This window comes from Canis lupus, chromosome 10, assembly GCF_048164855.1.
Source record: "Canis lupus baileyi chromosome 10, mCanLup2.hap1, whole genome shotgun sequence".
Taxonomy (NCBI): Eukaryota; Metazoa; Chordata; class Mammalia; order Carnivora; family Canidae; genus Canis; species Canis lupus.
The window spans coordinates 47,192,979-47,208,365 of record NC_132847.1 but is presented as its reverse complement, the minus strand read 5'-3'; the positions used below and the strand labels follow the sequence as shown (position 1 = coordinate 47,208,365).

Genomic DNA, 15,387 nt, shown 5'->3' with positions numbered 1-15,387 from the left:
AAAAAAAAAATCATTTGCTGACTACTTACAATTATTCTGTGGACCTCATACCACATACTAGGGTACACATACGACCTGCTAGGGAACATTGCCTTGGTGAAATGTTAGATTTGATCTTGCTGGCTACCTTAGGACTAGACTCCAAACCTACCAAGTTATCCTGGTAGAATTTGCATTTTTTGGCTAATTAACTAGTTAAAGTTACGTTAACTCTGAAGCATTTATTGGTATTCATCTCTCAGGTTAGGGAATCCCAATGTGAGAATCCATGGGTTTATTTGGGAATCAAGCAATTCTGGGGAAGTAGAGATCCTGGCATTCTGTTCTACTCACTCCTGATCATTCATTATTAATTCCAGGCTTTACTGTTATGTGTAGATTCCTGTGTAAGTTGCTAGACCCACTAGGACACCGAAATGCAAATGCTTTCATTTGCTTGGTGCTCTGAGCCATAAAACCCTTCAAGGGGAAGGACCAAACCTTATCTCCCTTGTCTATTTCTTTATGCTGCTGATAATTGGATTTTCTGTGCACTGACAGGCTGAATGTAAAATTCAGGTTTATTGTTGTTGTTGTTGTTGTTTTGTTGTTGCTGTTGCTGTCGCTGTTGTTGTTTTAGGCCTGAGACTCAGTAAGAATGAGCAATATCCTATTTCCTTTCTGGTGTCTCTAGTGTCTAGCACAGTGCCTGGAAACCTTTGTGGACACTCAGAAAATATTTATGGGATGATTGAAAAAATACCTGTGCTATTGGACAGTTGTATTCAAAAGCTCTGAGATGGTTGGGATATAAAAGAAGCATTTGGAACACATTGTTGCAATCACCTCTAGATGGGATGTGTGTGTCCCCATGTGGCATATGGGAAGCTGAGGTGGGGGTGTATGGAAGTAATTAAGCTAATACCAGGGGGAAAATGTATACATTGATTAGGGCAGTATGTACATCTTGAAATATTCAGCACACAGACCAGTTTGCTCAGAATCACTGTGTTGCCTTGACTTGTCCAGCTCTCTCATGCTCTTGCTCTGTGATGTTCCTTGCTAAAGAAGGAAGTGGCCTGTGCCCTTGTGCAAAACTCCCTTGACTCACCAGCACAGGGGGAAGAAGACAGGGTTCAAAAGCTCCCAGAGGCATGTAGTAGGCACCTTGAAGGGGTGGGAATTTCTTAGGCTCATATCTTGTTGTACTTATATTGACTGTCAAAGGCTTCTCTTGTTGCTAGGAGGAATTTCCCCAACTGCCAATGCTCTGTGCAGAACACATGATAGCAATAAAGGTAAATAAATTTGGGCAAGGATACCTCCTCTTTCTTTCCTCTTCTGTTTCTGCTCCTTGATGCTTTGAACTCTGGGCACTTCTGTTGTCTCCAGCAGCTGTGGTTACCACATAGAGTTGGTGACCAGAAATAACATCGCAGAACCACGGTGTGTTACTTGAGAGTAAGGAAGTTTCTGGCAGTCTGCTTGGAAACTAGGACATCATAGATGGTTTTAAACTTTACTTGTAAAAAAAACAAACAAACAAAAAAACTTTACTTGTAGAAGTCGTGGATGCCGCCATATCCCCCAGAATAATTGGCTTTGCTGTCCTTTTCCAGACATTTCCTTAGCCATTCAGTGGGCTTGCAGAATATACTCACCTGGTTGGAATCCTCTTTCAGCTCTTCCCAACTTTTGCTCCATAGTTCATAGTTCTGAGAGATCTTAATAGGTGCACCATGATTTTTTTTTTGTCCATGGAAAATAAGTTGGGAACTGCTTAGTGAAAATAATTTCTTTACTGCAGGACTTCTAATATGCTAATGTACATTATAAATCTCCAAGAAAGGAATACTTCAGTATGTAGTATTTCCTAATTCGAACCTGTATCTTTCTTTCTTTCTTTTTTTTTATGAAGCACCATTAGCATCTTTTGGGGAAATGTTAACCTATATAAGTTAGAGTTGTCAAACATTTGCTTGTATCAGAATTATGCGGACTTTCTGTTCAAAAGGCAAAGTCTTTGGCCTCTCCCCCTGAACAACTAAATCAGAATCTCTTAGATGAGACCTAAGAATCTGCACTTGTAATAAGCACCTGCCACTCCTCTGTTTATTTTAACTGCCCAGAATATTCTTCATTCTGAAACAGTCTATTTCTTATCTCTCTGATTTATCCGTCTTGTTTTCTCCTTCCGGAATCCCCTGTCTTCCCTGACTAGTGAATTCCTTATGCATCACTTATACTCTGTCCTCTGTGAAGGCTTCCACCCATTAGGATGTAAACTCCTTAAGTTATGGAATGTCTTTTATTCATTTGAATATTCTAGCACTAATTCCGGTCTTGGTGCTTTACAAGTTCTTAAATGGATGGATAGATGAATCACTGTATGGAAAGATGGGGGAAAAAATAATCTTTATAAAGTCCCAACACGTCTGTGGTGCTGGTGATCAAAAGTTAAACAGAACCTCTGAATCCCTTTGTCACCATCCTCATTATATCCTGCACCTTGCCTTCACAGAGATTAATTTTGTCTGTTTAATTTTTCCAGTGTGAAATGTTAGGGGTCAGTAAAAACCACCACCATCCGTTACCCTAAAGGTCTTCATCAGCATCCTGCTTACCTCTGTCATTTGCCCTGGGATGATATTGTTGCTATCTTTTGAAAAAACTTGTCTTTAGGAGCCACTTACTTTCTCTGTTAGAATTCATTTCCTCCTCTTCTCCCCCACCCCTCCATTCCAGCCTACTTATCTTCCTTTTGATCTTTGTTCTGCCGGTGAGTCATTATCATGGAAATGATCAAGATGTCTGTCAGGAAAAAGTAAAAGAAGAATTCTCTGCAAAACAGCAGACCCCGGGTGGATGAGAAATGGGAAGTTCTGCTTAGCATTATGGCTTTGAATCCCAGGCATATTTCTGTGTTCTTGCCTGGGAGTTGGGAGGGGTTCAGACTTCACCTCCTCCCCACTGTGATCCAAGGAAATAGGACTGGAAAATACTGACAGATGTGAGGACTTCACCCTCAGGTATTAAAGCATATAAACAGCTGTTGATCTCTGCCATTGAAACATGAGGGAAAGAAAAGCTTTCATCTGTTCTGGATCCTGGTTTAACTAGGAGACCTATACTATTTCGAAGTCTAGCATTCTCAGTTGGGAGCATACCGAACAGATGTGGCTCCCTTGTGAACCATAGTCTCCTCCACTCCCCCCTTGATCCCCTCCAGCTTCCTTTGTGAAAAAGTCAACAGATGTCCCTGTGAAAGCTTCTAAGACAGCAGTAACTTCAGAAGCACAGGCCACCTCCTCTTCCATTGTATTTCTTCAACCACTTTTAGAGATAACAACAGAAAAATAGCCTTCTTCTTTATTCTATTGCTTGTCTAGTGAATAATAATTTTATGTTCTAGCCTTCAGCTTCTCTGTTTTTCTCTTATGTAATAGGATGTAATATCTTTGTTTTAACACTAGGAAAAAAAATGAGTGGAAAACTTAGAGCTCCTCCAACTCATGTTTTTAAAAAGTCTCTGAACAGGAGGAATAAGAACGTTTAAAAATTAATTATATGATCTCACCTACCTTTATGGTTTTAGAATAGATGGGTGTCAGGGAAGGAAAGTGAGAAAGGCGAGGGAGGGGACTCAACATCTATAGAGCCTGCTAAGTGCCAGTGTTAATCTTTCTTAATTCTTGCAATAACTCAGTTAATTAAACATTCCATTTTACCAGTGAGAATGCTGACACTTAAACAAGCTAAGGGGCTTTCCCAAGGTTGTACAGCTAATAAGTCATTTAGAAGTTAGAGTTTGAGCTCAAGAGTGGTGAAAAATCTATGCCCTTGTCTCCCACTACCATTCATATCATCAATCATTATTTTGCAAATTTTCCTTCACACGGCTAAAGATTTCTCAATCAGTGGTTCTAGGAAGTTGTCTAAGATGGATAAAATTTTACATAACTTGATTTTGTTATAACTTTTAAGGAAATAGTTCTTTTTTGGATTTTGTTTTATTTTGGTTTTGTTTGCTCCTATTTAAAAAATCACCTCTGAAAGATGCCTCGGTGGCTCAGTGATTGGGCGTCTGCCTTTAGCTCAGGTCCTGATCCCTGGGGTCCTGGGATCGGTCAGAATGGGGCTCCCTGTGGGGAGCCTGCTCCTCCCTCTGCTGGTGTCTCTGCCTCTCTCTCTGTGTTACTCATGAATAGATGAATAGAATCTTAAAAAAAAAAAAAAAAAAAACCATCTGAGAAGTGCCTGATGTGTGTGTCCAGGCACTATAACTGTTTCCATGTTCCATTCCAAGATCGGAGAAGGGATGACTTAGCTCATGAAAACAGTTTGTGGACTTGCAGTGATCTGTTATTACAGTTCATTCATTCATTTATTGATTCATTCATTCAATAAATACTTGTCAAACACCTGCTCAGAAGCAGGCCCTTTTTAGACACTGAGAGAGCAAGGTAGAGTTCATGTCCCTGAGCAGCTTCTATAATGTCCAGAATGTCTGGTTGCTCTGTATGGTTTTCTGAAATAAGTAGTTTGTGTAGTGGTCAAGTGCATTGTGGAAATAGCTGCATCCCTTTGGCAACTTTTCTCATGAAGCTACAGCTGAGTTTCATCCTCTCTCAAAATATGTGGCCAGGAAACATGAGACTATAAAAATGTCCATGGGGAGAGCTTTTCAGACATGAAGTGTCAGGGAACTGAGTTTATAATTAGCCTGTAAATTTTAACTTTTTATTTTTTATTGTATGTCTCCCTCATTTTTTGGTTTTGATATAAATCTGTATAACACTGCCAAGACAGAACATACATCCACAAAATGTATTTACAGTGTGGTAGAACTAGCGCTGGACTTGAAACAGAGACTTGAATTTATTCAACTAGCTCTGCCATCACAAGGTGTTAGGTGACTTGGTAAACACATAACTTCTGAGCTTAAATTTCTCTGTTTGTAAACTGACCATTGTAATTTGATCTCACAGGGCTGTTGTAAGGATTAAAGGAAGCAATGAATAGAAACCCAGCCCAGAGCCATAATGATCCTAGACTGGTGCTGAGAAACAAATGTGTTCATTGCTTCTCTCTCTCTGCATATATTTCCACATAACTATCAACCAAAATTCATGGAGACCAGTAGGCAATTTCTGAACAGTATCCCTAGAAAAATAAAATGCACTATAAAAGACTCAACAAGATTTTTAAAAATTAGCAGTCTCCATTACTGAATTGCTCTATCATGGGGTTGTAAATACTTCAGGTTGTTGTCTCTCAAAGACTTTGGAAATTTTTGATGTTTTTTAAGAAACTAGAGCAAATCCTGGTTTTGTGGATGGATACCTAACTAGTAGGGAAAAAGCCATTTGTTTGGGTCTTCTCACTTGGTTTTCAGAAATTTGAGTACTAGACCTGCCCATGTCCAGTGTTAAATCAGCTAACCTCAGCAGAGGGTGGGTACAGGTTAGCAGAGAAGACAGGAGATAGCCTACCAGTCACATCTGGGACAAGCTACTCAATAAAATCACTGTTAAGCAACGGTAGTGGGAGACAAGGATATTATTTGATCTCTCGAGGATGGGGAAAGGATCCGTAGGCAGCCTAGTGCCAAGAATGGAGCTCCCACGAGCTAGCAAGTTTTCCCAAGGCTCTGGAAACACAATTTGCCCTTAGGATCTAAGAGACTGGCTTTCTAAGAATTTACTAGTTGGGAGGACATAATAAAGCTGCCATCTTTTGGACAGGTACTGCCCTAAACACTTTACCTATATTATGTCATTTAAAGTGTAAAACAACTCTCTAAGGCACATAGTATGATTTCAATTTCACAGATAAAAAAAGATTAAGTAACTTGGCCAGGGTAACACAGGCAGAGCTAGGATTCAGACCCAGGGTGGCCCAGCTCTAAAGCCCATGGTCTCAACTACTCCCAACATCTCATGTGTGTGCTATACTTACCTCAGAATCAACATCACCCTTGATTTACCCCTGTCTGTTGCATCAGATGTTAAGTCCTTCCTGGAAAAAGTCCTAAGACAAACCCAACAGTCCCAGCAAGGGATGAAAATAGACATGGTCCAGCATCTGATACAAATTGTACTGGGTCCTTAAGATTTTACTCATTTGAGAGAGAGAGAGAGCATGAGCAGGGGGAGGAGAAGAGGGAGAGGAACAAGCAGACTCCACACTGAGTGTGGAGCCCAAAGTGGGGCTTGACCCCAGGACCCTGAGATCAAGATCTGAGCTGAAATCAAGAGTTGGATGCTTAACCAACTGAGCCACCAAGTGCCCCTAGTTCTGTTCTTTTTAATAACTTGCCTCCTCTTGGGTGCTTGGGTGGATTGATTTAGCAACCGACTCTTGGTTTCAGCTCAGATCATGATCTTGCAGGTTGTGGGACTGAGCCCCACATTGGGCTCTATGCTCTGCATGGAGTCTGCTTCAGATTCTCTCTCCCTCCTGCTCACTCTCTTAAATAAATAAGTAAGTAAATAAGTAAGTAAATAAATAAATAAATAGATTGTAAAAAGAACTTGACTCCTTTAGGTTCTGTGCTACCCAAGTTTGTTCAGTTGTATGTTGAAAACATGCAGACATAGCTGAATTCACTCTCCCATACCCCCACTGGCTACTGGAGAATTGATGGTCCATTGTGGATGATTACAGTTACCTGCCTTGTTAACTCAATACTACAGTGACTTGGTGGCTCTGTTAACGAGGACAGTCTTAAATAACCACCCCCACTGAACAAATCCCAAGAGATACCTCTGAAAAATGGTGAGTGCCTCCATATGATAAGAAGCAGAGAAGAAGGGAAGTAGATACAGGGAATCAGACAACCTAGAGACTGCCCTAAGGTAAGGCTAATTACCTGCTGTCCCAACCTGCACTGAGTTCTCCATTACCTATGCTATGTAAGTTTAATGGGCCAGATCTCAGGTGACAAGTTGTTACATCTCAGCATCAGTCAGGAAGGGAAAGGGGATATGTGATATTCAGTGGAAAATGGAGATGAAAAACAAAAGCTGTAAAGGGGGGGGGGCATCTGTTGCTTCAACTCGGTTGGTGATTATAGACATGGCATCCCTTTTTAGCCATTGAAGGTTATGCTGTGGAGGTCAGTGCTGCATGGAGAAGCAGGCCAGCTCAGAGCCGTGACATAGGGATGTGGAAATATATCTGGAAGTGCAATGAGATGGACAAAAGTGACTCAACCACTTGTCTAGAACAGAGTATGGAGTTGGAAGGAACAGTTGTATAAGCCACTTGAAGTGAGGATGAGACCCCTAAGCATGTAGTGGAATTCCCAACTGACTTGTACAGAGAGAACAGGTTCACTTATCTGAGCAGGTCACATCAACAGAGCCCTGACACCAGAGACCTTCCTCCTCTACCCTCCTGACCAGGGTATAGATACTTAAATGATGTCATTTTGAAGAGAGATCCAATTTTTGGCCTGCCATAAATCTGTGTGTAGGGAGAGATTCACTAGCTTTTTCTTTAAAATACCTTGTAGGTCTAGGGACATATGTTGTCTGTAACGCCTCTGTAGACAGACCTTTCTGTTGTTTTATCTTTAATAACTCATGCTAAATGCATAGTGTAAGTGATAATTCTATCCATGTTTTCCTTCGCATGATCATCTTTTCTATTAAGTCTTTTCTAATAAAATGGATGCTCTGGGAAAATGAGCCAGTTTGGAGCAGGAAGTGGAGAAGTAGTAAAAAGGAGTAAAAGCATTAGTGTCTAATAGATGTGACTTTGAATCCCAGTAACCAACTTTTACTAGCAAATTTTCAGTTTCTCTACACTTGTTTCTTCATCTATAAAATGCGTGTAACAGTACCTACTTCGTGGGATTGCTGAGGGTATTAAGTAACATGCTACATTTCAAACACTTAGCTCAGGGTTGGATATGCTTTAAATGTTAGTATCAGTGTGATGAGATAGACTCGTCAGGTGAATTGAAGTGAAAAAGGAAAGAACCTAGGATAAAAATCCATTAATTCTATCAGACATTTGACTGTGGAGTTGATCATCCATGTTCCCTTCCTCTTTTGCTACATTTTGTGGAACCAGTAGAAGAAAATGTAAACCTTCAATGGGATGAGATTAACTTTGCTTGGCCTTGACAGCCAGAGCCAAGAACAGGTCCACAATAGAACTTTAGAAGATAATTCACATGCTCAGCATATGGGTCTGCACCAAGCCAATCCCACCTTCTTGTTTCTGCCATAGGATGTAGCCCTTCTACTAAGTGGAAACCTGGAGAACTAGTTACTGCTATGCAAGTGTAGATTTCTATTGATTGATGCCATGTAGTTCATATTGCAGAACAAATATATTCCTAAAAAATATGAAGGAGTTGAAATTTTTGTCATTTGGCTAATATTTTCCTTTCTCAGAGAAAGTTCAATATTTAAAGAAAGCTTGTCAAAAAATGTGAATACCTCTTCAGTGGTGTGTCTAATTGATTCTTAGTGCATGCCCCTGGAAATGAAAGTGTTTTCACGGAGAGAACAAAATGAATTGTTAGTTTTCTCACAGGAAAAGGAGAAATCATTCTTCAAAAGAAGCTGTAGATTTTGGTGTTTCTGCATCATTCAGCCCAGGATCTCGAGAGTGGAGAGGAGGGATGATATAAGGGAGAAGCTCCAGCCAACTGCAGAGTGTTTGTTTTGTTGCTTACCCCCTGAGTCATAGCATCTGGGAAACTGCCAGCAATGACAAGGCTGAAGGGAGGGAGCCCTAATGGTTGGCATGGCAGCACAGTGGAGCCTCAGCATCTGGGGATGGCCGAGAATTACTTGTGGATGACTTCCTTCAGCATCACCTTGGCTGCCGGGCCCAGCCAGGGAGTCCTACCATGGATCCTGTAAGGAGCAGAGGGAAGGAAGTTGTTGAATATTAGAGATATACCTGTTATGACCCTTCATAAAATATAAACCATTCATATTCTGGCATCCCAAAGTACAGAAGAAAAAAGCCTATGGCTGAGGGCATCTATCTTCCCATGTCTTTGAAGAGAAGTGTGAGTAAATGTATTAATGGTGTATACCAAGGTCCCAAGGAAACTATCTGTGAGCAGGAACTGTCAAAACACATGGGATGTGTTTTGATGGTTTTATTTGTTTTCTAAAAATAGTGTAGAATGAGTGGCTCGTCATCAGTCCAGGTTCAAATCCGTTCCTCTCTTTATGGGCTCTATGACTTGGCAAGCTAAGACTTGAACTTCTCTGAGCCTGTTTCCTTGCCTGGAAAGTGAGGGGTAGTAATGATAATATCTGCTTTGTAAGGTTGTGAGAATTAAGTGTAATAATGCACATGAAGCCCTTCGTGAGTTCCCGGCAGAGAGTTAAGTACTGAGTAAATTTGAGCTTTATTTCCTTTTCGCAGTGATATGAAAAGGGGAGACTTATGATTTATTACAACTTCCAATGTCTGATTACAGAGGAGAATTTCTCCTGTAGCATTCTCTGCACACTTTTTTTCCAACTGAAGTAAAAATTGAGAAAAGTTGTTGACCATATTGTAATTATAGTAATTATCTTGGAAAAAAATAATTTCCACATCCATTAGAATCCCAGTTAAGAATCAAAACTTGAACACCAGCTGAATGCAGTAGATTCTATTTTTTATGTAGGGCAGTTAAATTCCAAAGTTTAAAATACAGTGGTAGTAAGATTAACGAACATGAATTACCTATTCTGGGCCAAGCACCATGCTCATTTCTTTCTGTATATTTTTTCCTAATCCTCACAGAAGCTCTGGTTGACTGTTATTATTCCTATTTTAAAATGAGAAACCTGAGATGGCTCTCTTTCCCCAAAGTATGGGCTGAGCTGGAAAGTTAGAACTGGGGTGACAAAGGGAGTGTCAGGGATTACTAGCACCTGGGAGCCAGGGCTGCTCATAGGAGTTGGGAGCACAGAGCAAAGACCTGGTCTACAAGCATTGGAATCAAGAAGATGAGTTCAAAGGAGAGAGAGTTAGAAAAAGTACCTGAGCATCTGTTATATTCCTCTGTCTCCTGCCAAGGCTTCCCCTGGTCTTTGGCAAAGGAGCCTGGGGCATGTATGTCACAAAGGGTAGGCAATGGATCTGAGAACAAATAGGCCATAGGTCAAGTGATTGACCTATGGAGAAAACAGGTAATTAACAAATAAATGTATGATATAATTTTAGGTAGTGATAAGTTCTAGGAAGACAGCTGAAGGTGGAACACGGATTGGAGATGTTGGAAGATTTGAGACAGATGTAGAACCATGGTTCCTAATTTTTTCTTTCCTTTTCTTTTTCTTTTTGATCTCATAAGTCTTCCATACTCTTAAAAATTACTGAAAATTTCAAAGGCTTTTCGTTTACATGGTTATATCTATCAATAGTTACCATCTTAGAAATAACAAGTAGGAAAGTTTACCAGTATTTATTCATTGAAAAAATAGTAAACTTACCACATATAACATTTTTCAAGAAAAATAAATTTCCCAAAATAAAGAAAAATTAGTAAGAAGAGTGATATTGTGTTACTTTTTTGTTGTTGTAAATCTCTTTAATGTCTCTTTAGAGACACACAGTACTTTGAAAACCACCAATACAGTAAAACAATGGGGAAGCCAATCCTTTGCACCTACTAGGCACTTGACATTTTGGTTGAATGAACACAAATTAAAATTGCATTGAGGGTTTGCTCTGCATTGTAACAATGGTGACATTGGTGACATCATGATAGTATAAGCCAGTTAGACAACACTGTTCTTAGGGCCCCATTGATCAGTAGGACATAAACTTTGTGGTATTTACCCAGCAGTACTGATGGTCTTTCCCCTCTGTTCATAGTTATGTAGGCTGTCTCTCACAGAGGACCACCAAAAGAAAGATGCTAATTACTCTCTTGAAAAAAATGAACCGTCTGATTTCTTTAGCACTGTGTTCACACCAACCTAAAGAGTTACTTCAAACTAGACACTTAATTGGTGGTTCTTAATGTGCATCTAGGTAGTATTTTAAAATTAGAATGCTGTGAAATAATTATTGTGCTGTACAATGAAGAATGGTAGCCCACTACCATTTATTCACCTTGCAAATTTTATGTAACAAAATTCAACTTTATTCAAGTTCAGGATAGTGTTCTGTCTGAATCCGAGAGGTCATGGATTTCTTCTCACCATCAACTGATACATACTCTTGTAGAATGCCAACATTAGCCAAGGCATAAGTAATACTTGTAAGCTATTATGGAAAAGAAATTTAATGAATGATCTAGAAAATATTTGCTCATTGGGATTATCTGTGGCCTGGTCTTTGCATCAGCATAGATAATTAGTTTTGGCATTAACTGAGCCTCCTGACAAAGGACGCTGTGCTGGACACAGCAGTTAGTCAGCTTTGAATAGACATGGCCATAGTGCTTCAACCTACAAATGGACAGATATGACACAGATTCTGTGGATAGACTTGTTTTTATTTATTTATTATTTTTTTTTAAAGATTTTATTTATTCACAGAGACAGAGAGAGAGAGAGAGGCAGAGACACAGGCAGAGGGAGAAGCAGGCTCCTTGCAGAGAGCCCGATGTGGGACTCAATCCCGGGTCTCCAGGATCATGCCCTGGGCTGTAGGCGGCACTAAACCGCTGCGCCACCGGGGCTGCCCGATAGACTAGTTTTTAAATGAGATTTTAAAAATATCTTATGCCAGGAGCACCTGGGTGGTGCAGTCAGATAAGTGTCTGACTCTTGATTTCAGCTCAAGTCATGATCTCAGAGTCATGAGATTGAGCCCTGGGTCCAGCTCCACACTTAATGAGGAGTCTGCTTGAGATTCTCTTTCCTTCTCTCTCTCTGCCCTTCCCGCTCATGCTTGTGCTTGCTCGCGCTCTCTCTCTATAAAATAGATAAATCTTTTAAAAATATCTTATGCCAAATGAAATGTGTTTTATTGCTTTGTTAGGGGCACATCTTACATCTGCCTTTCTGAGTGGATTATGTCATTATCTAGTTTTGATTTTATGCTGTTGCTCTAATAATGATGTATACCATTTACTGAGCATCTATAATGGATTAGGTTCTTTACAAAGTTCACATACTTTTAATAAACTATTTATTCATTCATTCATTCATTCATTCATTCATTCGAGACACAGAGAGAGAGAGGCAGAGACACAGGCAGAGGAAGAAGCAGGCTCCACGCAGGGAGCCCAATGTGGGACTTTATCCTGGGACTACAGGACCATGCCCTGGGTAGAAGGCAGTCACTAAACCACTGAGCCATGTAGGCATCCCTACTAAACTTTCTAGAGAGGTGTGTTTTTTTTTTTTTTACCTGTTTTCCAAATAAGGATACTGGCTCAGAGAGGCACAGGTCACACAGCTTGTAAAGGCCTGCAGTAGTTCTTTTTGACTTCATTGTGTTTTTTCATTATGATAAGCACCTTCTAGGCATGTGCATGCATGCCTTTGCATGAACTCACAGACATAGAGACACTCAAAGACTGAGAGAGGAAAAATGAAAGGATTATTTAAAGTCACAAAAAGTTTGACTTCTCTATGACACGAAAGCATGAGGCCTTTGCAGAAGACATCCTACATGGATGAAATAAGGTATTTCAAGTCAAGGCCTTGAATGCTAGGATTTTGACACATAGTCACCTGTGACTTGGGACATTGATACCAGTAGGACAAACCTCCCATTAATTAATAGGTGGTTCAGTGATTTTCATGTGTGTGGTGAGGGTTGATTGTAAGTATCTGTGTCTGTGTGTTAAAGATTAAAAGTCTCACTGGTTAGGAAGAAGAAGAGGAAAAAAATAAAAGAATATGATGGTATGTCCTGTGGTTGCATGCCAAGACCCTGAGCAGACCAGTATAATATAGGCTCAGCTTTCAGTTTTCATTGTCATGTGCATAGTCCCTGTGCCTCCCCTCTTTTGCTCCTCAGTTTGTTAACCCTGTTTCCTCTGCTGTAATTCCAGATGACCTGGGTCATAAGGTTGCTATGAGTTCTTAGGATAACACATAAGTTTGGCATGTAGAAAATGTTCAATAAATATCAACTACCATGATTCCTAATAATACCAATACTGTATATTTGCAAAGTAGTGCTGTGTCTTTCTCCCATAGAAGCTGCACATCCCAATTAATGATTGAGGCTCCCATAAATAAAGACCCTAGAGTCCTCAGGCCCCTTGACAGGCAGGGTCAGAGGCAGGTTTCTGGACTTCCTGTAGAGGTGGACTTTTCAGCCGTGGTTTCTCAGTCACCCCTCAGCCAGTTGACACTTTAGGGCCCATGAAATTTCTTTAGCCCTAAAACATGTTGATGGTTAAAATAGCCCTGGAATCTGGCAGTCTTTATCAGTCTGTGATGACTCATGGGGCTGATTGGACTCACTGTTATTTCAGGTGCCACAGGTGTACATTTCGCCTCCTGCGGCTCCCTGGCCTCCCCGCAGTGCTATCCAGCAGCTGGCCTTTGAGCGGGGTCCATGGGGGCACGCTGTCAGCTCAGGAGAAATACACCCAAAAGTAGGGTTCAAGTTTTTCAGATATAATAGTGTAGCCTTTTCCAAGACAGTTTGAAAGGGGGTGTTATCAAAGTGAACCTTTTAAATTACCCAATAAATGGATCTATAAGGATAGGTTTTTTGAAAAACCTAGGTTTCAGAGCTAGGTTCAGGGTTATTAATTCAGCGGCTGCTTATTAAGCCCATGCATTCCAAGTCCTGTATTCATCAGTGGGGTACAAAGACCGGTCTGCCCAGTCCTTGTGCCTACCTCTCAGGGGCCCCTCCATACTTCCGAGAGCCCTCTGTTCTCGTAGTTGGAGCGTTTAACCCACCAGAGGCTCTGACTTTCTCCTCAGGTTTTAGTGTCAGGCTGGACTTTCCTAATATTATTTATTAGCCAACTACACTCCCCAAATTCAAAGACTACAAAGTGAATTCTTGCCTGGAGCTCTACCTGGTACCCCAGTCACTTAAACTGGCATCCCAGCTGACTGCCCGCTTGTGCCCATATTGGGGTCACTGCTGGTGTCCAGACTGATAACAGAGTCCACATTACCTGATGCCAGCCCCTCCTATGCTGACCAGTGGCTAGCCCAGGCCAGTCCTCTGTCCTCGTGCTATCGCAGTCTGCCATCTGTCAGGGCTCCATTGGTTGTCTCCTACTGAGTTTGCCCCAAGCATCTGCCTCATCCTCATGAGTCTGTCAGGGGCCCTAAGCCTCCTGCCACTGAAGAGGGCCTCCTACCACCAACTGAACAGAAGCTCTGAAGCCAGCCACAACCTCAGGCTGGGCACTGTGCTTTGAGCAGGGAGCAAATGAGGGCTTCCAGGCTGGGCAGGAATCGGGCTCTGAATCAAGCTCCCCTCTAGCTGATAGTGCCCTGACTCTACTGCTCAGGCTTTTTCTAAGTTTTCTTTTTATTTTTTTAAAAGATTTTATTTATTCATGAGAGACACACACAGAGAGAGAGGCAGAGACCTAGGCAGAGGGAGAAGCAGGCTTCCTGCAGGGAACCTGATACAAGACTAGATCCCAGGACTGCGGGATCATGACATGAGCCAAAGGCAGATGCTCAACCACTGAACCATCCAGGCTTCCCAGTTTTTTCTAAGGTTAATGTTCTGCTCCTCTGCCCAAGCTGAAGTGACTGAGAGATGGTACAGCCCCTTCCTCATAAGAATTCTCGGTGCCCCCAACTACCTATGCAGTTTTGCTACTGCTGCCTGTGAATGTGGCTTCCAACAGGTAAATTGGTTCACATCACAATGTCTTAATGGTATTGCAATGAAATAAGGACAGGAAAAATGTATCAGACATATTGCATGGGAGGGCCTTATCAAAATGTTCCATTCATCTAGTCCAGCAGTCCATCTCCTTAATTTAAGAAATAACAATGTAATTTCTGTTCTCCCATAGTTTTTAGATGTTTTTTTTTATTTTCAGTAGGATTTAGCAAAGTCATTATCCCATGCTTTAAGAAGAGGCCTCTAGACTAAAAATAGTACATTGTTTTAAATGACATGATTTTAAAAATCCTGAAGTCTTTTTTCTTTGGAGAATAAGAAGTTTCAGATCTAAGACAGGCAGATGTTTCCCTAAGGATGATTCTCACTCTATTGCATAGCTCACTGCTCATAAATAATGAGTTTGACAAATGTAGGATGCATCAGTGAATTTCAGAAGGAAGGGCTCTGGTGACAGTGTTATTATGCACATTGTAGTAGCTGAAGGGAGATTTTATATATATATATATATATATATATATATATATATAAAATCAGAAATGACTGCTGTGTTTTTTTTTTTAACCCATCAAATGATCACAGTCATCAATGATTAGTAGATAAATAAACAAATTTGATAAGAGAGCCATGGCCCCTTAACTGGCTCATGTCCAATAA

At 40.8% G+C, this 15,387-nt stretch overlaps 1 protein-coding gene and 1 long non-coding RNA gene across 5 annotated transcripts in view; one reads left to right on the top strand and one right to left on the bottom strand.

The window, feature by feature from the left end:
* The window catches only part of MOB3B (MOB kinase activator 3B), a 190,441-nt gene that overhangs the window by 73,350 nt on the left and 101,704 nt on the right, over window positions 1–15,387 (top strand). The gene's annotated exons all lie outside the window — the stretch shown is intronic.
* Window positions 7,822–10,101, bottom strand: LOC140641558 (uncharacterized). The gene is made up of 3 exons (XR_012038136.1): window positions 9,982–10,101; window positions 8,430–8,852; window positions 7,822–8,326 (listed from the first exon to the last, which is right to left on the bottom strand). It is a non-coding gene; the product is annotated as an uncharacterized lncRNA (long non-coding RNA).